The sequence below is a fragment of the Rhinolophus sinicus genome, linkage group LG16, assembly GCF_036562045.2.
Source record: "Rhinolophus sinicus isolate RSC01 linkage group LG16, ASM3656204v1, whole genome shotgun sequence".
Classification (NCBI taxonomy): Eukaryota; Metazoa; Chordata; class Mammalia; order Chiroptera; family Rhinolophidae; genus Rhinolophus; species Rhinolophus sinicus.
The window spans coordinates 30,482,406-30,505,278 of NC_133765.1; the positions used below are offsets into that span (position 1 = coordinate 30,482,406).

At 43.7% G+C, this 22,873-nt stretch overlaps 1 long non-coding RNA gene across 1 annotated transcript in view; it reads right to left on the reverse strand.

Moving 5' to 3' along the window:
- The window catches only part of LOC141569212 (uncharacterized), a 97,937-nt gene that overhangs the window by 9,865 nt on the left and 65,199 nt on the right, over positions 1 to 22,873 (reverse strand). The window contains exon 2 of the long non-coding RNA XR_012492684.1: positions 2,068 to 2,204. This is a non-coding gene — a long non-coding RNA (uncharacterized LOC141569212). The remainder of the gene's footprint in view (positions 1 to 2,067; positions 2,205 to 22,873) is intronic.

A 22,873-nucleotide genomic window follows, 5' to 3' on the forward strand; every position in this document is an offset into this window, starting at 1 on the left:
CAGAAGCAGCAAAAGGAAACCCAAGGTAATAAGGATAATAACAGCTCACCTCCACAGCACCTTTCATCTGAAGATCTCAAAGCCATTCACCACCACCCAATTAATTTTCCAACACCCACTACACCACTGGCCCCCAAAGAAAGGGTCATTATCGCTCTTTTATGAGCAAGGAAACTAAGAGGTTAGTTGGCTGTCTCAAAGCCACAGAACAGTTGTAAGGCAGAAGCCAAATTTGGGGTGTCTTCCTCTGGTACCAAGGAACTGGAGAGAAAACATCCATTTGTAGGAGGGGCACTGATTACCACTCAGTCATTCATTTATTCACCATTCATTCATTCATTCATTCATCCATCTATCCAGCGTTCCATCCTCCCATCCATTTAGTCATCCGTTCACCCATCCCCATTCACTCATTCACCAAGCATCAACTGACATCCTACTATGTGCCAGGCACTGTGCCAAGTGCTAGGAATTAAAACCATGACCAAGACAGACAAAGTCCCTGCTACCACTTAGTGATTGTCCAAATAACAAGTTTTCCATTACTCCAGGACCTTGCAGTTTGCAAATATATTATCTATTATAGATTCTGTGAAATCGGGGTTTGTGTTTCTGTGTCATAGCTGAAGAAACTAAGACTTAGGCCGGCCAGACCACTTCAGAGCTAAGATCTGGACCCAGTGTGCCTGGAGCCCTTCTGCCCCCTGCAGCACCCTGACTGAGCGGATCTTCCCAGGTCCTGGGGGAATCCCCACGGGGCCTTGATTTGGTGAAGGGCTTTGCAAGTCCTTACCCAGCAGAAGGGCATCTTACCAACAACCTTTGCATTGAATAATGAAATAACTAAACTGATGAACATACTGGAGTCGGCTGAGTGGGCAATTAGTTTTGCTTTAAATGTTGTTTCTGCTCTGATACGTGTCGGTGATGATGGTTCCTACTTCTACAGGTGTCCACCCCCTCATAGGTGGACCTATTATTCTCTGTTGCAGTTCGAGAACACCAACATAGTAAATGAGACAAGAGGCTTCCTGGTCACTCCAGCATTGTGTGCCATTGAAAGGCAAGGAGGCTATCCCTTAATGAAATTATCATTCTCCAGCAAACCATGCCTCCAAAGATGGTCATGTCGAATTCTCAGCCAGACTGTGAGCTCCTTGGGGACGGAGCCATGCATGTGTCGTTTAGCAAAACTTGGGGTCTAAAATAGTGCCTGTCACACAGTAGGCACGCTACCACTATTTGTTGAATAAGTTAATCAATGAAAGCGGAGTCATGTGGGCCATGTCCAAATTCTCTAGCAGGAGAGGAATGAATCTTCCTGTCAACATCTTCATTGATTTAAGTGAGTAGAGCATCTGTGAGAACTGGGATGCTTATGATAACCAATGAATCCATTCTCTTTCCTCGAAAGATGTTAAACAGGAAGAGGCTTGGTACACAGAAGACAAAAGTAAGGACGTGTAGGCTGGGTGATCATCAACGGCTCTTGTCAACTCTCTCCACTGTGGGAAGAAATATTCAACATGGACCAGAATGTCCCAGCCAGTTGGTTTGTTCCTTTTCTGGACATTCTGGAGACACCCTTCATTCATCCATCCAACAAACATCGATATATTCTTGCTCTAATATCACATTTTCTAAGTTCCACGTGGACTTCTTTCAAGCAGTTTTTTTTGTTTTTGTTTTTGTTTTTAAACCAAGACTCATTTCCTGCTTTCATTTAGGTGTTCAGATAGCACAGAGCTATGGGCTAGAGAGAAACATCCGGAACAAGTCCTCACAGAGCTTAAAACACACATTGAGGGAGTAATTAAATTATATTCTTTTCTATAGACTTGCAGTGGCTCATGATATCAAAATAAATGTTAAAATAATCAGCTCCTGGCAAATTATGGTCACTGCCTAAGTCATGTGATAAAAATTTATTCACAGTGATAAATATGTACCCTTGATAAGTTGTGATGAGAATAGCAAACTCATCTCTTATGTGCCTTCCACTCCAAAACCCATAATCTTAGTCTAATCAACAAACAAACCCCAATTAAGGGATAGTCTATGAAATACCTGAGCAGCACTCCTCAAAAGGTCATTGGTCATCTGTCAAAGTCGTCAAAATAAGAGAAGTCTGGGAAACTGTCACAGCCAAGAGAAGCCTAAGGCAACATGACAACTACACATAATGTTTTGTCCTGGATGGGATCCTGAAACAGAAAAAGAGTATTAGGTAAAAATTTAGTGAATCTGAATAAAGTATGAAACTTATAGTAATAATAACAATAATAGCATACCAATATTAGTTCATTAATTGCAACAAAGGTATCACACTAACACAAGATGTTAATAGGGGAAAATGGGTTTGAGATATATGGGAACTATTTGTATTATCTTCACAATTTTTCTGTTAATTTAAAACTATTTTAAAATAAAATGCTTAATTAAATAATAATCAGCTGTGCAATTGAACAGCGTAATGAAAAGAGAAGCAGAATAATGAGAGAGGATTTCTTTTTGGCTTTTTCAGTTACAACCCCATACAGGCTGCATTTTTCTGAGACCAGGGGGCATTATTGTATAAAATGTATTCATCACCCATCTGCTCCATTTATAGGCAGCTATTGAATTTTTCTGTCTGACACTTGCTTGATTTCCAGGCTCTTGGGATACCTCAGGTGCTGTCATCATCTTTCCCACAGAGACAAAAGTTTGTCAACAAAAGGTTGCTGCCAATAATCCAATGCCAACTGGAATCCCCAATCTGGGGTACGGAGAAAAGAGAAACTTTACTTAGGTAAACAGCTTGCAGACCAGAAAAACACAGCCTCCAGAGGAAACCAAAAGTGCGTTCCCCCAAGACAAAGGGAAGGCCTACTTATATAGAGAAAGTTCCTGCTCCATCTCTGATTGGTCCATTTTTATGCAAATAAGGGATCCAGATTTGCACAGTCTGATTGGTCCAAATAGCACGGTCCTGATTGGTCAGCTTCATTGATTGATTGTTATGGAGCTGCTCTGATTGGTCAGTATAGATGCAAATGAGGATATAGTTGCACAGTTCTGATTGGACAGGGTAGGTCTCAGTCCATTGGTCAAAATACAATAGGAGGAACTCCTTTATCAGGGTAGTTCAGAAGGCAGAAGCAGTGTAGTGCGCTGACAGATGAGCCCAAGGCTTTTCCCTGAAATGCAATGTGCTTGGGAAGCCTCCATTAGCAACGGTTGCTAGGTTCTTGTTATGATTTGGGGCCTAATTAACCACAAGGCGTCCTTTTTGGCAGATAATTGCTTCTCAAAGTCCACAAGTTATATTGGGGTGAAGCCATTCTGTGGCTCCTCACCTATCCTGTTAGTCCCTTCCAATTGTGTCCTTAATCCCCAGCCACAGGCCATGCTTTGGTGGAATCATAGCTCTCAACGTGAAAGAACAAACTACCAACAAGGGATGAGGCAACATACCCATGCAAAGCCACCACAACCTATACCCTCGTCTGTCATAAGTCAGACCTGAAGTCAGGGTATCGCCTGTCCTGGTGAATATTTCCTGAGTCAGCCATCACTGCAGAGGCTGCCAAGTGGGAAATATGGGCAATCCTAAATTGGGCCTTGCAAATGCCTCTGCGTTAATAACCCTTGGCACTCCCCTCACACCTTCCATCCAGGGAATCTCAAAGAACTTGTCCAAACATTAATTAATCTGGCCCATAACACCCTTGCTATTATTAAGTCCATTTTACAGATAAAGAAACAAATGTGAAGCAATGCCAGTTAAGCAATGAGTTGGTATCTCCATCCTCCACCCAAAGGGAAGCTCTTGGAGGAAAGAACTGACGTCCATGAGGGGGGCAGCCGGGCTTTCAGTCATCAACAGTCTTGCTTCTAGCTTCTTGGCAATCTGGAGAGTCTAACATAGGCCACGGAAGAACAAAGAGGCTTTGAATTCAGACAGGTTTGGGTTCCATGTTCATGGTTTGACTGTTCACGAGCTGTGTGACCATAAGAAAGTTGCGTAACCGCTGTGTGCCTCAGTTTCCCCAAGTGTGAAATGGAGAGTAGAAATTACCTTGCAGAAATTACCTTGCACAGCCTTGGGGGGGATTTAGAGGCTAGCATAGGTACAGCCAACTGGGGACAAGGAATCTGAGGTCTGGGGGCCTCACTTGAGCCTAAAGGGCACAGCTGAGGGACAGAGACACACATGATTGCTCGTACAAGGTCTGCAGTGTGGGAGCTGAGTGAGAAATATGAGGAACACACACATACTCCTAGTCCCAGGACCTGTGAATATTCCAGTTAATTCTGAGCAGCCAGAAATGGGGGCGAGTTGGAAGCTTTCCTCCAGAACGGACACAGGCTGGTGCCCCAGGGCTGGTTCCACGTGTTTTCCATCCAGTGCTCAGTCAGGTGTGTGGTGAGCTGGGTCACCCTCCTCTTGTCTGCGCTAAGAAGTGAACTTTCCACTCAGGCACAGGCCTTGCAAACAGCCCCCTGCTTCTCTCCTATCTCACTGTGCAACTGAGTGGGCTTCCTCGGGCAGTCACACAGCTGCCTCACACCTCCCTCACCCCGTTTCTGATGAACCACGGAGATCTGCAGTTCCTGGGCTCCACTGAGCAGAGAGGGAAGGAGGGAAGGAAGGAGGGAGGGAGGAGGAGGAGGGAGGAGGGAGGGAAGGAGGGAAGGAAGGAGGAGGGAGGAGGGACGGGGGGAGGGAGGGGGGGAGGGAGGGAGGGAGGGAGGAAGGAAAACACTGCAAATTTCTACGATACCAGGATGTAGGCCTCTATCCTCAGTACCTCTCACCTCTCACGTAGTAGATTTCACTAAATGCTTTACTGAATGACATTGAATTTCTAAAAGAGCCTTGGTTCTTCCTCTTTCGGGGACTGGTCCAGTAAATCTCCCCAGCCAGATATGGCCTGGAGAGTCCCGAAGGTGAAAGCAGAAAAGCCAAGTCAAGGCTGCAGGGACTAGCCAAGGAGGAGAAGCCAAACAGTAGGGCCTGTGGGGACTGTGCATGAGGGAACTGGGGTATGAGAAACAGAAAACTGGAAAGAGGGAAGACGAGCTTTATCCAGAATACAGGTGTTATGAGGCTGAAACGTGACCGTACATGCAAAGCCCTTAGCACGGGCCTGCTCCCTCCTAGCAGGTGCTACATAAATGCTAATAACTCTTAAATTTGGAGTGGCAGCTTAGTGTTCTGTTGCCATTCCAGCCTGAGTAAATGTCTAAGGTGTATTAAACTAGGGTTTAGAATGAATTGGCGGAGCACAGAGGATTTTTAAGTCAGTGAAACTCTTCTGTGTGTCACTGTAATAGTAGATACATGACATCATATATTAGTCAAACTCCATAGAATGTACAACCCCAACAGGGAACTGTAATGTAAACTGTGCACTTTGGGTGACAGTGGTGGGTCAATGCAGGTTCATCGATTGTACCAAATGTCCCACTCTGGTGAGGGATGCTGATAGTGAGGGGGGTTGCTGTGTATGGGGGGGCAGAGTGGGGAGAACAGGGGGTAGAAGGGAAATCTCTATACTTTGGCTCAATCTTGCTGTGAACCTAAAACTTCTCTAAAAACTTTATTAATTTTTTAAGGGGGGAGGGTGTTGACATGGAACAGATAGGACCTAAGTGAGCTATACGTTCATTGAGGATTTAGTTCACTGAAAATCTACCTGTGCCAGGTATGGACCTACATAAATAAACAAGTGTGGGAGGCAAAGGACAGACAGACACTCACATGTGTCCAAATAAATAAGTAGGAGAATTTCAGAGCGTGGCAAGTGCTATGGAGAAAATAATAGGGCCATGGGGCAGAGAATAGTGACCAGGTGGGACGTCAGGGTAGGCGGGGAGGGCACCTGAAGAGGTGACCTTGGAGCAGAGACCTAAGACATGAGAAGCAGCTGACCATGCTAGAGCTGGGGAGAGGGTCTCAGGCAGTGGGAACGGCAGATGCGAAAGTCCGAAGACCAGAATGGGCTTGATATGTCCAAAGGACATGTGGGATGAGGGAAGAGGAGTCCTGAGTAATTCCTGAGTCAGGCGCTTGTAGCAGCTACCTTGTTCCCATGGAAACCTCAGGAATAGGCTGGGTATTCTACCAGGTCTGAGGTGGTGAAAGCTGGATCTGGGAGGATGGATGGTGCCTCTCACTGCAAGAACTGAAAGCCAAAGAGTCACTCCATTTCCAATCTTGGACACAAGGGCTATCCATAGGGGCAAAGCGTCCAAAGTAAGGCCCCGGTTTGTAGAAATGCAATACGCGGACCGCTCCATTTTAAAAACCTTTAACGACAAGAGTAAAGCTGTAACCCACGAGCTGGGTACCCTTTGAGACAGGACGCTTCGTAGCAAACATGATGCAGCATTCTCGCTTTCCAAGCAAGAAAATGATGTGGGGATTTTATGCTTGTTTGTTTTTCCCTTGGGAAAAGTGAGGTGGACAGGATGATAAAATGCCTAGTTAAGAATGAAAAGACATTTAAAAGTAAACTCCGCATGCAACCCTATAAGCCTACGTCTGCCTATGGACCAAGACTCGCCAGCAATGTGTAGAAATGAAAATGGTTTTGTCTTTGGGTGTGAGGATGACAAGGGACTTTTTTCCCCCTTATTCCAAATGTTTGTTTTCTATTGTTGTTGTGGGTTTTTTTAAATTGTCACACCATCTTTCTCATTTAAAGAAGAAAAAAAAAAAAACAGTCTAAACACACTCTGGCAAATCCGAATCTATCCTGGAGATGAAATTGCAGCAAGGGGGCCATTTCACAGCTTGTCTTAATTTTGTTTCATTCTTCTATACCCAAAGGAGGTTGTACATCACTACCTGGTTACAGAATTGAATAGGTGTGAAATCCAAGCTGATAGCAATACATCACTCCCGATTGAACTTCAAAGCTGAGGCCAAACTGCCTATAAAAATAGTTTTCATGCCGGGCCTTAATCTCTTTCATACATTTTTGCCCCCTTTTTTTTTTTTTTAAGTTTTACCATTCCTTGGGTGAGTACAAGGTGATAGATACGCATAGCATGCCCACCCCCGCAAAGCCAGACTCCCCAAAGTGTTAGTTTTAGTTCATCATGAGGCCAGGCCTGCACCATAGCAGATAATCTTATCACAGCTATGACTAACAAAGTTCTAATGAATAAAAATACACACTTACAAAGACCACAAAAGGAGTTTCTCACCATGATGCATGAGCAAGTATTTATCAACGCCAATGTACTAAGGGCAAATCACTGAGCTGTATTCAAATGAATTGCTTCCAATTTCCACTGCCTTAAACCCTTCAAGTTATGCAACGAAGAATCTAGAAAGAGCCTGGTGTGGTTAGAGCGCTGATTGCAAAACTCTCTTTGCGTAAATCATGATCTTTTCTGAGGACTGAGGGGTCCACTTACTACCAATTTCTTGACATTACTAATTTTTTTAACGAGAATAAATTACAGAATACAAGCTTCTGAAAGTGGAGACACATTTTTTATCGAAAGAGGAGGTCAAGATTTCCACATACAAATGTAGAAACCAGTTATAAAGATTTAGAACAACAGTAATAATAACAATAACAGACATTTGTATAATGCTTATGATGTGCCAATCACTGCTCTAAGCATTTCGATATTAATTGATTTAATTCTTATGACAACTTTTTGAGGAAGATACTATCATCTTTTTATAGTTGAAGAAACTGAGGCACAGAGAGGCTAAACAATTTGCCCAAGGTCACACAGCTATGAAAGAGAGAGGTGGACTTCAAACACAGGCAACCTGGCTCTTATCTAACAAATCTTTTTCACTTCCAACCACCATCATTATCACTGATTTTGTTACAGCTGATATCATGCCTATTGATACTGTTGACCCCCAAGAAGGAATATACCTGTCAAAAATGACTTCTTGTGGTTAAACTGGGCCCAAATTTATAAACAGAGTTTAGCAGCAATTGTTTACAGAGGCCTCTCATGCATGTTGCATTTCAGGGAAAAGCCACAGAGTGGGCTGCCAAGCTTCCTGCACTGAGTTCCTCCTCTCTGAGCCCACCTTAATAAAGGAGTTCCTAATTGTACTTCAACCAATGGCTGAGACCTGCCCCATCCAACTGGAACTGCACAGCTATATCCTTATTTGCATCTTTACTGACCAATCATAGCATCTCCACAACAACCAATCAGAATGTGTGATCCCAAACAATCAGGGCAGTGCTATTTGGACCAATCACGCTGTGTAAATTTGGACTCCTGATTTGCATAAAAATGGACCACTCAGGGACCAGGGCGGGGACTTTCTCTATAGAAGCAGGCCTCATCTGTGTGTGATAGAGATGAACTGAACAGCAATCATATCTACATTTCACCAATGAGAAGAATGGCAAAGAGGTTAAATGAAGTTGTATACATAGTCGTATTCATGACTTAGAAGCTTATATTCACTACCCCGATCCATTTCAACATCACCAGACTTGGAATTGAGAGCAATCTTATAATTATGTTATAAAAAAAATAAATCTCCACTTTCCTGGTTGGATGTATAAAAAAGAAGTGGGAAGGCACTAAATAAATTACATTGACTTCAAACTAAGAAAAGGAAGGAGCAGAAAAAGGATGCTTTCCCCCAGGGGCACTCATTTCCAGATGAGATCCAACATGGCGGCTGTTCTTAACAAGTAAAGAGGCAGTGAGCTTACCCTTTAACTGGTCAGTTACAAAGGGTCAGGAAAAAAAAGGCTGAGAAGGAGGTTTGGAGACAGCCTTTATGGAGTGAGTAATTACTGTGTGGAGTGGGCAACTCCCCCAGGAAGCAGGGAAAGTTGTAACCCTGAGCATATTTGAGGAAAAGGGAGACAGGCACTTATAGGAAATAAATGATGTGTTCTTGGGGCGCGAGACAGGCTTATATGAATTGCAAAGACCGCTGCTTTCTGCCGATACAGCTTTTAAACAGTGGGTCGGGGCTGGAACCAAACTGGCTGGAGAAGAGACAGGCTTGTGTGGATGTCCCGTTATTTTTGAGTCGGTGTCCACCCCTTTGGAAGCACTGTCATTGGCAGATTTGAGCCCAAAGCGTTTGGTGAGGCATAAAACTCCCTTCTCAATCTGCTCTGCCTACTTTTCCAGTATCCTTGTCCAATGGTTTCCACAGCTATGCGGCTCAGCAGCAGGCCGGTTCCCCTCGTGTCCCATTTCTTTTTAGTGTCTTCCCGTTTTTACTTGCTGTACCCTCTCTCCACCTCACCTCCACCTCTACCTAGTATGACCCCTCTCCTTTGTGTGACTGGCAAAGTCTCATTACTCAAGGAGTCTCTGATGGTCACCACCTCTAAAAAAAATCCTTCTATTATCTCCCTGGGGCAAGAGTACTTTCTCCTCTACACCCTCTCACCCCAGCACCTTATAACATCCCTGATTTAGAGAATTTGTGTCATCATATTGCATCTCTTCCTTAATCTGTCTCCCCCATTAGACTGAAAACTCAGAGGGCAGCAACCAAGCACAATGCAGTTAAGACATCAGCTCTGTGGTCAGACCACCCAGGTGGCCTCAAACAAGTTCCTTAATTTCGCTAAGGCTTGATTTCCTCATCTGTAAAATGGGGATAATAATAGTGCTTACCTTACATAATTGTTGCTAAAATCAGATGAGATCATGTATTTTAATAAAGCAGTTAGCACAATACCTAGCTGTAATTATTAGCAGTTTATCTCTAAAGCCCACGTCTAGCACTGTGATCAGCTATAGAACATACTTAACATTTAATAAATTTTAAATAATACTTAAATACATACTTAAGTACAGTGGTACTTCGGTTTTCGAACGTAATCCATTCCAGAAGACCATTCGAGTTCTGAAATGTTCGAAAACAGCCGAGAGTGAGGCCTCAGGATCTTGCACTCAGCGGAAGTCAGGTGACCTGTTTGACGTGTTCGAAAACCAAAGCATTTACATCTGGGTTTCCGGCGTTTGTAAACCAAAATGTTCGTCAAAGGAGACGTTCGAAAACCGAGGTACTACTGGAATTAATAATACTTCATAAATATTAAATCAAATTTTCATACTTCCAAATACTAAAGACAATACCTTTGGGCATTTCTTTTAGCAGAAACTCTTTTGGTTCACATGAAAACTTACAGAAAAGCACTATAGAGAGCTGTTTGAAGAGCATCACTCTGGGGCCAGATTACCTGGGTTCGATTCTTGGTTCTGCCATCTCCTAGTTAAATCACATACAGCCTCTTCTTTCCTTATAGCCTAACATTGCTATGGTTAAATAATCGTCTGTGAAATTATTTATTTAAGTGTAACACACTAGACTCTAAGCTCCCTGTGGAGACACAGGCCAAACTTGTCTTATTCCTCATTATATCCCCAACATCCAGCCCCACTGGCCACATGGCACGCCCTCAACACATACCCTGCTTCCCCGAAACTAAGACCTAGTCGGACCATCAGCTCTAATGCGTCTTTCGGAGCAAAAATTAATATAAGACCTGGTCTTATTTTACTATAATGTAAGACTGGGTCTTATATAATGTAATATAATATAAGACCAGGTCTTATATTAATTTTTGCTCCGAAAGACGCATTAGAGCTGATGGTCCGACTAGGTCTTAGTTTCGGGGAAGCAGGGTATTAGTTGGATTAATTAAATGGTCACTTGATGGAGCTTCCAGCTGTGGGTTTCTAGGCTCCCATCCCAACCATCTGACCAGAATTAAGAACATGAACTTGATCCCAGGCAGAGGTTTCCAGACAGCAAAACACGTAGGCATGAAATCCAGAGAGCCAACGCTTTGCTCCCTGGTGTCGCTTAGGGGCCCCATGGCTCACACGTGTTCTGCACATGGAACCCCATTGACGTCACTGGGAATTTCACGGATGGAACAAATGAAGAGGCAGCAGTAGACGTTTGCAGCATGAAGCTGTCAAGAAGAGGTGCTTTGTGACCGGGAGACCAGAGAATGCCCCAAAACATGAGGGGCCAGGAGCGTGCTGACGGGCGGTGGTCCTTGGCTGCCCTTCTGAACGCACAGAGGGTCACCCGTTTGGCTCCAGGACACTGGAAGTTTGGGCTGGTCCCTTAAAAGCAGCCTGGCCCCACTTTCCATCCTGCCTCCCCTCCTGGGTTCTGGCCTGGGCCCCCCACTTCCCTCCCACCAGTCCCCAGACAAAAACAAAAGACCCATTACGAAGTTATTAGCTTCGTCTCGCATATCCTGCGGAGTGAGACAACTGCCAACCCCACTTCGACTTAAAATGTTTAACAGATTTGCCCACATCTAATTTCTGTCACTGTGTTTACAGTACAAGGAACCCAGAGAAGAAAGCCGGGGAGGAAAGTAGTAGGGTTGGGGTTGTGGGGGAACAGCGGAGGGGGCAAAAAATAAATGCCAAACTCCTTCAAAGGGCGACATTCCTCCCCGCGGTTAGCAAGCACTTCCTCTTTCCCCAGCCATCCTGTAATCACGCCGGAGCATTCACCAGAGCACTGTTTACATCCAACACCATTACCGGCAGAGGAGACAGGCAAAATTAAGGCCTCTGGTCTCTGTTCTCTGAGGCCCCATTACCTTTTCCCTCCCCTTTACCCCCTTTCATCAAACGCCTCCAATATATGAAGGGGTAAAAGCCTTTAATGGGATTTTGAAGATCTTAAAAGCCAGGCGGTTTGTTTAAAAAGGAAAAAGACCAAGAGTGGAGCCGAGCCTGGGATCCCTGGGTCCATTTCTTGAGAAAGGGAGCAAACTTTGTTCTATTTTTTCCCATCTGCCAAATCGAGTGTTGGGTTTGAGGTTTGTCTTGGATGGACAAGGAGACCACACAGAGCTGCCAGGGGACAGCCCCCTTCCCAGGGATGCTGACAATTCCCATCCACGGCACACCCCAGGCCTGGCACCTACCCTCCGGCTCTCTCTTGGAGCTGTCTCCAAAGCCCAGACTGGCACCAACATCCTGACCGTGGTCAGCCAAGCCTAATGGTGGCCGAGGGAACAAGAAAAAGGGGATACAGCAGTCAAGGTCGGAAGAAATATTGCATGTTGGCAATCCAAGGGAATGAGTTTTAGTTTCTTCATTCCCCAAGGCTGGGAAAACCCCAGTCATAGATGGCCACAGAGTTTGGTTAGGAGAGAGATTGGGTTTTCCAAGGCAATCGTTTTATTTGCTATTCTCTTTCCATTTCATTGGGCCAATTAGGCATTGCTGAGTTGGCACCGGACAGCTTGGGGCTTTGTTGGGACATAGTTGTCAGGGGAGCCATGTTGGGTTAAAGTGTGATTTATCAGTTCCACTGCGTTTGAACGAGACAATGTGTTGAGGTGAGCTGCGTTGAAGCCATTGTTGGGTCTGTGTGGTACGAGAGTGGAATACGGGTGTGTAATCTTGTGTTGCATTCTTTTGGTCTCTGATGCCATGTTGAGCTGGGGTCTTATCTCAGAAGACATGTTGGGGGGCAATGCTTGTTTGTTTAGAGACGCTGTGGCGTTGGACTCGGATTTAGCCTTGGAGTGTGGTGTTGTGTTGGGAAAGCCGTGTAGGGAGACCATGAAGAGTTGGTTTTGTTCACCAATGGAAATGACCCTCCCAGGAATAAAACCCAACCTCTCTTCCCGCTGTTGCCATGAGGCCCCTCTGCACAGAAGCTGAGGGCTTTCAGGAGACATGAGACAGACGTATGTCTCCTGAAATCCCAAGGGAAACCTCAAGGTCATCGAAGCACAATTACCCAAATTGACAACTGGCTGAACACCAAGTCCAAATCCCCGGGACTCTTCTGCAAAGTGCAATAGGGTCTTTCATTACCACATTCTCTGGTTTCCCTCATTGCAGCAGCCTCCCCTCTAACTACACGGAGCTTCCAGCCAAGTCTCAAGTGCTGCCTCTTCGCTGGTACACTTCAGAAACATTTCCTAAACTCACTAGGACTTGGGGCGGAGGTGAGAGCTGGAGGCGACTCTCCGTTCTTTCATAGAACACTGCTCTCTGCACATCAGCAAGCACGCTTTCCTCCCTTGCCCAAAGTGACTGTCACAGAGCACCTTATTCGGGGAGACTCGAACATTCCTCCATCACTTTTATAATGGAACCAAAGTTGCCCCACCTCCCAAGAGGACAGCGGCAATGATGACAATAGCAGCTTCCGTTAATGGCCTGCTCACGATGGGCCAGACACTGAACGCAGCGCTGCAGAGGCCTCGTCTCATTACATCTTCACAACCCCTCTGGGAGGGAAGTGTTATCGGCTTTGTTTGACAGCTTCATTTAACAATTTGTTCAACAAATACGGTCAGAACAACTACAATGTCCCAGGCACTGTTTTTGGCACTGGGGATGCAGCAGGGAACCACACAGCCTGCAGACTGCAATCTAATGATGGGGAAACTGAGTCTCAGAGACGTTAAGCCTGTTATTACACACAGCCGCACAGCTGGCAAGAGCTAAGCTTGGCTCTGCCCAAAAACTGCCTGACTCCAAAGCCACAGTTGTATCAACTCTACATCCTACCTCTACAAAAGTGGCTGATTTGTCCTTTCAGGGTCCACTGACTTACTTTAGTTTTCTGGTTTGGGGTTTTTAATATCAGCGAGTCTGTCGTGGATGCCTGCTGCTTGGATTGTCTGTTAGATGCAAGCACAGCGACACAGTGTGCAATCTCTGTTGTACATTCAAAGAGGGATGGGGTCTGTGAGTCCAGAAAGAGGGCTGATGGGGAAGAAGAAACAGAGGTTCCATCCCTGGTTGGGTTATAGCTGGCATTTGTGAGCTCCGAGGGTCATTGCCAGCATGTGTGAAGAAACAAGGGTACAATCTGGCTGCCACAGTCCATTCCCAGGCCAGAGAGGGCTGTTGTCATGGAAATGCAGTTCTTTATTTTTAAACTAGAGAGAGTTTTCACTGGAGGCCAGGGCTTCCCTTCCTCCTGGGACTGCAGAAGAGAAGGATGGGTTACATAAAGATCAGGGCATTCAAGCTTAAGAGATCAGGGTTCCAGTCCCCGTTGTACCTTTTCTGGAGCCTGGGCTGGTCACTTAGCCTCTCTGAGACTCAGCTTCTTCGTCAGCGAAATGGGAATGTTCTTACACCTTAGTGACAGAACCATGACAAGGAATGCTAAATAGCAATATGTGTGGAAAGGGTTTTGCACATTATAAAGAGCTACCCAAGTATTAGATAGATAGATATTCATTTTGGTGAGCATTGTATCCCCATTTTATGGTTAAATGAATAAATTGTTCAAGGAGGTAAACCAGCATTCCCATCATCACCAGACCAAAAAAAAAAGGGAAATACTGGAAATACTAGGATTCAAATTTAGAATGACCACTCTCCAAAAACCCATATTTTTTTCCCACTCTGTCACCCCATTTGCCCAAAGGACTCCCTAAAAGAAAACCCACTTAAAGGGATTGACATTTAAAGACTTAACCTATTTTTAGTACCCATCTCCCCAAAATAAACGCCCCCCACAACCCTCAGTCACACCACTTACAGAAGCCCATAATTGGACTTAGTTGCCTCTGTCTGAATGGCTTCCTGGAGTTAGGCAATGAATGAAATGACCCCTTCCTGGTCCTCCATCTCCTCCTGTCTCCTGGCCCTTCCTCACTCAAAAGGGATTTCCATGTGTTGTGCAGAGGGGTTGCAGATATGGGGCACCCCTCGCTGTATCTAGGCTCTGTATTCTAGCCCCTCTAGATGAGGGACCACATGGTCATGCTTCCACTTATCTGGTTTGGACTCCATCCTCAAATTCTGGTTCTGTTCTCCGTTCTTCCATTCGTTAAAAAGACTCACTCGGCACAGCTGGCTTCTCCCAGGCTGTCTCCAGACTCAAACTCCTGGCTTTAATGCTCAAAATCCCACCTTCCCCACTCAGTAGCTGGGTGACCTTGGAGAGGTCATCCAACTAGTTGTCCCTTCATCTCAACACATGACCCCACCCACCACCCAGCTGCCCAAATCTGCAAGGTGATCTTCAAGTTCCTGTCCCTCTATCTCCAGACCTAAGTCCTATCAACCCAACCTCCCAAACAGTCCTCAAATTCATTTACACCCCTCCATTCCCACCAGCGCACCAGCTTTCACTATGTCCATCCACTATGTCTGTCTTGGATTTGGTCATAGTGCTTCCACTCTTGTCCCTTCTCACTGCAGAAGGAGCAAGCCTTTTCAATATGCATATCCATTCAGCATCCCTCCCACCCCTATCCAAAATCCTTCAGCGGCTCTATTGCTATAAGGTAATGGGCCAAAGTGGTGAACGATGTCAGCTCTACAGTCTGGCTTCCGACCTTATGACCTTGGCCAGATGGCTCACTTTCTCTGCCCTTGGGTTCTGCAGTCCAACGTATGGTGCAGGGTTGTTGCAAAGATTAAATGAGTTAAACAAAAACTACTTGAAAAAGTGTCTAGTGAAGAGTAAGGACTCAATAAATATTACCTATTTTATCATCATTACTAGTATTATTTATATTATTATTATTATGTGAATAAAGCCCAAAACCCTTAGCATGGAATCCAGGAGCTGGCAAGATCTATTTTTTGCCTACCTGTCCAACCTTATCTCTTGTCACACTCCTTAACATTCTATGCATCAGCCATTCTGAACTTCTTTGGCCTTTGAATTCAATTTAGGGGCAATGATTTATGCATAAAGATGGTCATCACACTGATGTTTATAATAATAAAGTTTTTTTAAAAGCTAAATATCCATCAATTATAAATGGTTAAGTAAAATCATAGTATAATCAACTATTTCAAAATCATTTTAAATTATGACTAGTGAATATTTAATGACAGGAGAAAATGCTCATGATATGACAGTACATGAAAAACGATTCAAAATTGTATCTACAGCATTATCTCAACCTGAAGGAAATAAATCAAAATGTTTAACAGTGGTTATCTCTGTACTTAGATTATAGGTGATAATTTTTCTTTATACTTTGCCTGTTTTCCAAATTTACAGAGTCAGCATGTATGCTTTTCATAATGGGGGGGAGATGGAGGAAGGAGAAAGGGAGGAAAGAGAGAGAGAGAGAAAGAAAGAGACTTGCCTCCTTTTTTTGTTTGAAATTTAAATGTTCTGGTATTAAAAGTTAATTTCATCCAAACTCACTCCCCACCCCCAGCCCACACACTTACGATTGCTACCATTTCCCCCACCTTCCTCTGTCCATAAAAACAATATTTTCACTTCTGGTATTAAACAGTTGAACTGAAAACTTAAAGAAAAATCAATTCCCCTCCACAAGCTAAATTAATTTGCTCCTGTCCTAGGATAAAAGAAATCTTGAAATCAGAAAATAAAAAAATTACACTCTGCTCCATTTTAGAATAAAATCTAAAACAGATTCAGTTGCAGGGGGCAAACACATATTAAATTTAGAAAAAAATGGAGGCAAACAAGTAACCTCAACCCCAGGATTTTGGCAGTGCTGTCCCTATCCTTAGAAATTATTACCTGGTCAACACCCTGCATCTCTCAAGAGCCCAGATACCCTTTAATGTGTTGTTTGGTCATAGTGGTAAAGTGTGTGTGTGTGTGTGTGTGTGTACAACAAACAGAAAAAGAGAGAAAATAAAAGGGCAAAAGTGCAGACTACTTTTTTTCTTTTCAAAGCAACTTGGATACCTCTCTTGCTCCAATAAGTTATGGCTGCCTCTCAACCTGCTTCCTTGGTGGGCACAGGAGGTTCCCAAGCCAACTGGAATCGGGGGAGGGTGGGTGGACGTGAGAGCCATTTGATGGTTTGTCAAGATAGGCACTCCAACACCTCATTCTTTTTAAAATGTTTCTAAATAAAAACGCTTTCCATTTACACAAAAAGAGGAACTAATATTCTTGCAGAGAAGCAAGAAACTTCTGTTAAAGGAGGCAGGATAACATTGCTAGCATGTCATTATAAACCCCTAATGAATGAAAATATTATCCACATTTTTCTGTGATTTTATGCTTGGTTCTGAAGCATTTCAAGGAGAGAATGAGAGAGACGAGCACTGTGGCTGGCATTGTTACTTTGACGTTACAAATAACTGTATTTATGACAGTATTACACAGTTCATATATTTTTCTATAATGTGCCAATAAAAAGATGGCATTTTCCCAGCGTCTGCTCTCTGCTCAGGTTTTATGTCTTATTTTTTCAAGGGTCTGTGTGCTCTTAAGCAAAAAACCTAATTTTTCACAGTGTTAGAAGGGGAGGGAAGTTGGCTTTCTGTCTTTCCAGTACTCAATTGCTATTTTCCAATTAGTTCTCACAAAGGCAAAAATCTTGTTCTCTTTCTGTAAAGGGAAATACCACACACAGGCACACGTTACTAATAGCTCATGTTTTTTCAGAGTTCTCACTACCTACCCCGGGCCTGGGTTTTGTACATATTACTTCAGTGTACCTTCATGACAAGTTCAGGAGTCAAGTACTCTGACTGTGTCCACTGGAGGGATGAAGAGACTGAGATTCTTAGAGAGCAAGCACCCCAAAACACTCAGCAGGATGCAGGACTCCGGTCCCACAAGATAGTGCTGCAGACAACATTCTTGCTTTTCTCTCCTTTGCCTCATTGTTGAGACTTTCACTGCTTCTGATGAATAAATATTCCAGTTAGCAGCACAGGCTTCAATCTCAGAGCCTTTAGCCAGGCACATGCTCTTTTTAGATGGGATGGAAAGGCCAGTTAACTTCTATCAATAATACTTCTTGGGGGCAGCTGGTTGGCTCAGTTGGTTAGAGTGCAGTGCTCATAACACCAAGGTCACTGGTCCGATTCCCACATGGGCCAGTGAGCTACGCCCTCCACAACTAGATTGAAAACAATGATTTGACTTGGAGCTGATGGGTCCTGAAAAAACACAATGTTCCCCAATATTCCCTAATAATAATAATAATAATAATAATAATAATAATAATAATACTTTTTGGTGTCTTCTTCCATGGGTCTAGCTGTGTGACCTTGAATAACTAACTTAAGTCACCTGCATATCAGTTTTCTTATCTATAAAGGGGAAATCTCATAGCTCAATATTGGTACAGAATGTGAGCTTAAGAAATATGACTTATTCATTGAAATAATACTCACTAACCCTTTGGTAGGTGGCTGGCAAAACACTCAGTGCTGAGGGAACAGCAATGACAATGACAACTCCTGCTCCCATGGAGTGAGAGATAAACACACAAACAGACCAACGCAATCGACTGTGGTTGGTTCTTTGATGTTAGTGCCGCCCTGTAGCCCTTAAGCTTCTGAGCAGCAGTAACAGGCAAAATAATTTCAGAGTTATCTAGAAATATTTCATCATAAATACTCTCTTCTAGAACAAAACAAAGCAAAACAAACAAACAAAAAGTGTAGAAATCCACAGGGTTTCTGCCAGGCAGTTTAAGGTCTACATTATGGATACAGGAATCCAACATACTTTGGGACTCTCACAATGACCAGATTATCATGTCAACAAATTACTACTCCTATCAATTAATGTCTTTTTTTTTATAACTATGTACCTCCACATCTATGTACTAATCAGCAAAATTGAAACGTGGGGACGCTTATGGGAGCCTTGAATGACGACCAGCCAATGAGAAAAAAATATTTTGAAGTACTCAGCAAGACCGTACTCTTTAAGACATCCCCAGAGCCTCTCCACCTTCGAGTCTCCATGACTCTACGAGGTACTCAAAACAGAATTCCTCAACCTGCCACCACTGACATTCTGGGCCAGATACTTCTTTGTGGTAGGGCTGTCCCGCTCATTGTACGATGCTTAGAAGCATCCATGACCTGTATCTGCCAGACACCGGTAGCATACCCTCCCCTTTATGACAGCCAATAATGTCTCCAGGCTTTGCCAAATGTCCTGGGAATGGGGCCGGGGGTCGGGGTGTTGCCAAAATCACCCCCAGTTGAGAACCATTGAGCTAAGACTCCTCTGCAGGTTGAAGGAGTTAAGATGACATTGGGATCTAGCCCAAGCTGCCCTGATCCCTTCTCAGATACCTTTTCTTTCTTCAAGTCAGGGATTAGGAAGGAAGTCCTCAAAAGATTCACTCATTCATTTGTTCGTTCACTTGCTCACTTGCCTACACACATCCTCATTCAGCCGACACTGATGGACAGTAGCAGCAATACTCAGGCATGCCCTGGTCTGAAACTGGTCTGAGACGACTGAGTATTCTAATGATGTCCAAGCAAGTACCATCCAAGATATGAGCTGAACTACCAAAGCTGCCCAGGACACTTAAGTTCTTACTTTGACCCTCCCACTATTTCTTGAGCCAGTTGCTTCTCTCTGGGACTCAGTTTCATCGCTTGTCAATAAAATGGACTTGATGCGTGTTTCCTAAACATCAGTCATTTGGGTGCTCCCCTCATCGTTTTTGCCATGCTCACCATCTGTATCATCGTTTACTTACTGTATTTTTTCTTAAATCAACTCTTTTTATTTACTGAATCTCACAAGGAAATTGTGTCATTATTATATAGATAAATCCACTGTCCTGTCCATAAATAAAAAGGCAACCTTAAAATATATATATGATATATATATATTATGTAATATATATTATATAATTTATATTGTATAATTTATATATCACATATTATCTATAACATATAATATATCATATATATGCAAAACAAAGCTATTAAACTCTCGCGATGCACTGTTGTCGGTGGGAGAGTCTAAGCATGATGTTTGCTCTCTCCATATTACAAAGTGGAAAACAAAAATCATTAGAGAGGTGTTAAAGATACCCCAGAACTACACTGAGACTTGGGCTGTGCCAGTGAGAATTGAAAGAGAGTTGCAAAGGGGAGAAACGCTCACCATGTGATTCAGAATCATTTCTCTTCATGTTCTGGGATGACCTTGAACCACACATACCTACCAGTGGCATGCATGCCACCTTTGGAGAAACACAAGACCGGCTGTATCAGTCTAGTTCTTAATGCCTTATTTTGTTGTCCTAGCTGTGTGGCCTCATGCAAATGACTTAACCATTCTGAACCTCAGTTTTCTTATCTCTAGAATGGAAATACCATAGTGGACCCTCAAACTATTGTACCGTGTTTCCCCGAATATAACACCTAGCCGGACCATCAGCTCTAATGCGTCTTTTGGAGCAAAAATTAATGTAAGACCCAGTATTATATTATATTATATTATATTATATTATATTATATTATATTATATAAAATCCAGTCATATATTATAGTAAAATAAGACTGGGTCTTATATTTATTTTTGCTCTAAAAGACACATTAGAGCTGATGGTCCGGCTAGGTCTTATTTTCAGGGAAACATGGTAAGTAGTTAATAACATATGTTAGCTACCTTACTTTGATGTTACCTTTAAATATAACATCCCAGAAAAAAACAAGTCCCTCAATAGTCTTTGCAGATGGCCTTTGAATTATCCTTAGGAGGTGGCATAGCAAGACAAAAACAAAATAAGAAGTCTTTGGAGTTGCTATGGTCTAACTGTTTGTGTCCCCCTAGAATTCCTATGTTGACACCTAACCCCCAATGATGGCATTAGGAGGTGGAGCCTTTGGGATGCGATTAGGTGATGAGGGAGGAGCCCTCCTGGCTGGGATTAGTGCCCTTAGAAAAGGGACCTCACAGAGCTCCCTTGCCTTTTTCCATCATGTGAGGACACAGGGTGGAGACATCTAGCTATGAACCAGGAAGCGAGTCCTCGCCAGGCACCGAATCTGCCAGTGCCCCAACCTTGGACTTCCCAGTCTCCAGAACGATGGAGAAATAAATTTATGTTGTTTATAAGCCACCCACTGTTTGGAATTCTGTTAGAGCAGCCTGCATGGTCTAAGACAGGAGTTCACCACCTTTAAGCTAGATGGTCTTAGCCAACCATTTAGACCGTCTGAGCCTCAGTTTCCTTGAATATAAAGTGGGAATCAGAAAGACTACCTTGCCTGCCCGTGTCATACAAATCGCATGGGATACTGAGAGTTCTTTAGAAACGGCCAGGAGGGATAGACATATTGGTATTGATTTCAGAGCTACTGGGAATTACGTGCATCTTTGTGTGTGTTCTCAGTCGTACCCAGGCAGGTAATGGAGCAGCAAGAGATGAAATGTTTGGGGGCTGCTTCTGCTAAGGCGAGCGGCTACGGAAGAAATGTGTTGGAAGGAGATACAAATGTTTGGAAGTGGGGTAAAAAGTTTTGCAAGGAGACCAGAGGGGCCAAGATTGAGGGTTGGGGGTTGGGGGAGAAGAAATGGAAGAAGGTGTCAGGAGTAAGGAAGGGGTGACTTTGCAAACTTGCCCTCTGGCATCAGGATCCTTGGCAAGGTCTGCAGTTTTGAGGTTCAAGTTTGTTTATTCTTGGCAAAATGCAACCGCCTGTTTCTAAGAGAAAAGTCTTTAAAAGGCTTATAAAATCTACTCAAAAGGCTTTCTGGACATCAAATAGCTCATAAAAAGGAACATTTTGATGAGTTAAGTGTAAATGAATCAGAAACATACGGATTCCATTTTGCCTAGTCTGCCCATGGATTTAGAAACGTAGGGGACAACTGCACAAAGCCACATTCTTCAGGGGCTCTATAGCCCCCCAAACCTTTGAAAGGCCTTGGCAACGTTAGGCAAATCCCGCACGGAACTCAGTTCTGCTCTCCTGAACTTCGGTCGCCAAAAAAGACCCCACTGGAGGATTCATTCTGAGTGACAAAGGGAAGGAAAGGGATAAACACAGTATGTTTACTATGTGCTGGGATCTTTATGTTTCACCCGCTACCATCTATTGAGCCCCTCCAGGAAGGGGGTACACTTATATGTCACCTGGGGGACAGAAAAGTACAGAGGATGGTGACACCAAGAAAACAAGGTACTCATCCCAGCTCCCCCAAGGACCAGCTTTGTGGACCTGGCCAAGTTAAAGCAATATCCCCAGGCCTCAGTTTCCCCATCTAGACTTGTGGCAAGGGTTAGATTTGAAAATGGTTGTAAAACATCTCATCCAGTGCTCGGCACGTAATCAGTACTCCATCAAGACTGGCCCTACTTAGAAAAAAAAAAAAAAAGACTGGCCCTACTTAGGACACACAAATCTTGTGGGGTGGACACTAGTGTTTTCCCCATTTTAAAGTCAAAGAAACTGGGCCCAAGAATGACTCAGAGACTCACCTCGGGTCCCATACCCTTTGGAGTAATAGACCCATGATTTTAACTAAAAGTCTTATGACGCCACAGCTAAATGTCGTGTTGCTACATTCCACTACTTTCCCGAAGGACTACCTCCCGAGACCTGGAATTCATTTCCCAGTCAGTTGGGTATTGGGAGCCTCACCCTAGCCCCATGCCAGTGGCTGAAGGTAAGCTAAGATGGGCCCTTCTCCAAGACTTCCAAGGATTTTCCAATGCCAAGACAGGGCTGGCCCCACACCCTCCATCAGACGTGTTGAGAGATCTTCCTGACTCCAGAGTTTTCTTTCCTTGGTGTGATGGGTTAATGGAATTACAAGGAAAATGCCGAAGAAGAAAGGAGGGAGGGGACTCTGGAATCACGCTGCATTTTCTGTTCACTGTTTCTCTGACTGATGCCGCATAATATGGCTGTAAAAATACATAAAGCAAAATCTAAAAGTAGAAAAAAAATTTTTTAAGTATATGTAAATTGGCCAGGTGGATAATACTTGGCGTGTTGTGCATGTTTTTACACATGGTTTTATCAAAGGGGATAATTACAGCATGTGGAAAATACTACATATTGTTTCCATATGAGAGATAAAGAGAGAGTGTTAGAAGTGATTAAAGGGGATTTAGGGGTGTGGAATGTTCTTGTACTGAGAACTGTGCATGCCCTAGAACTGGAGTGTTTTTGAGCAAGAATTGCAGAAGTCTCTCTAGGA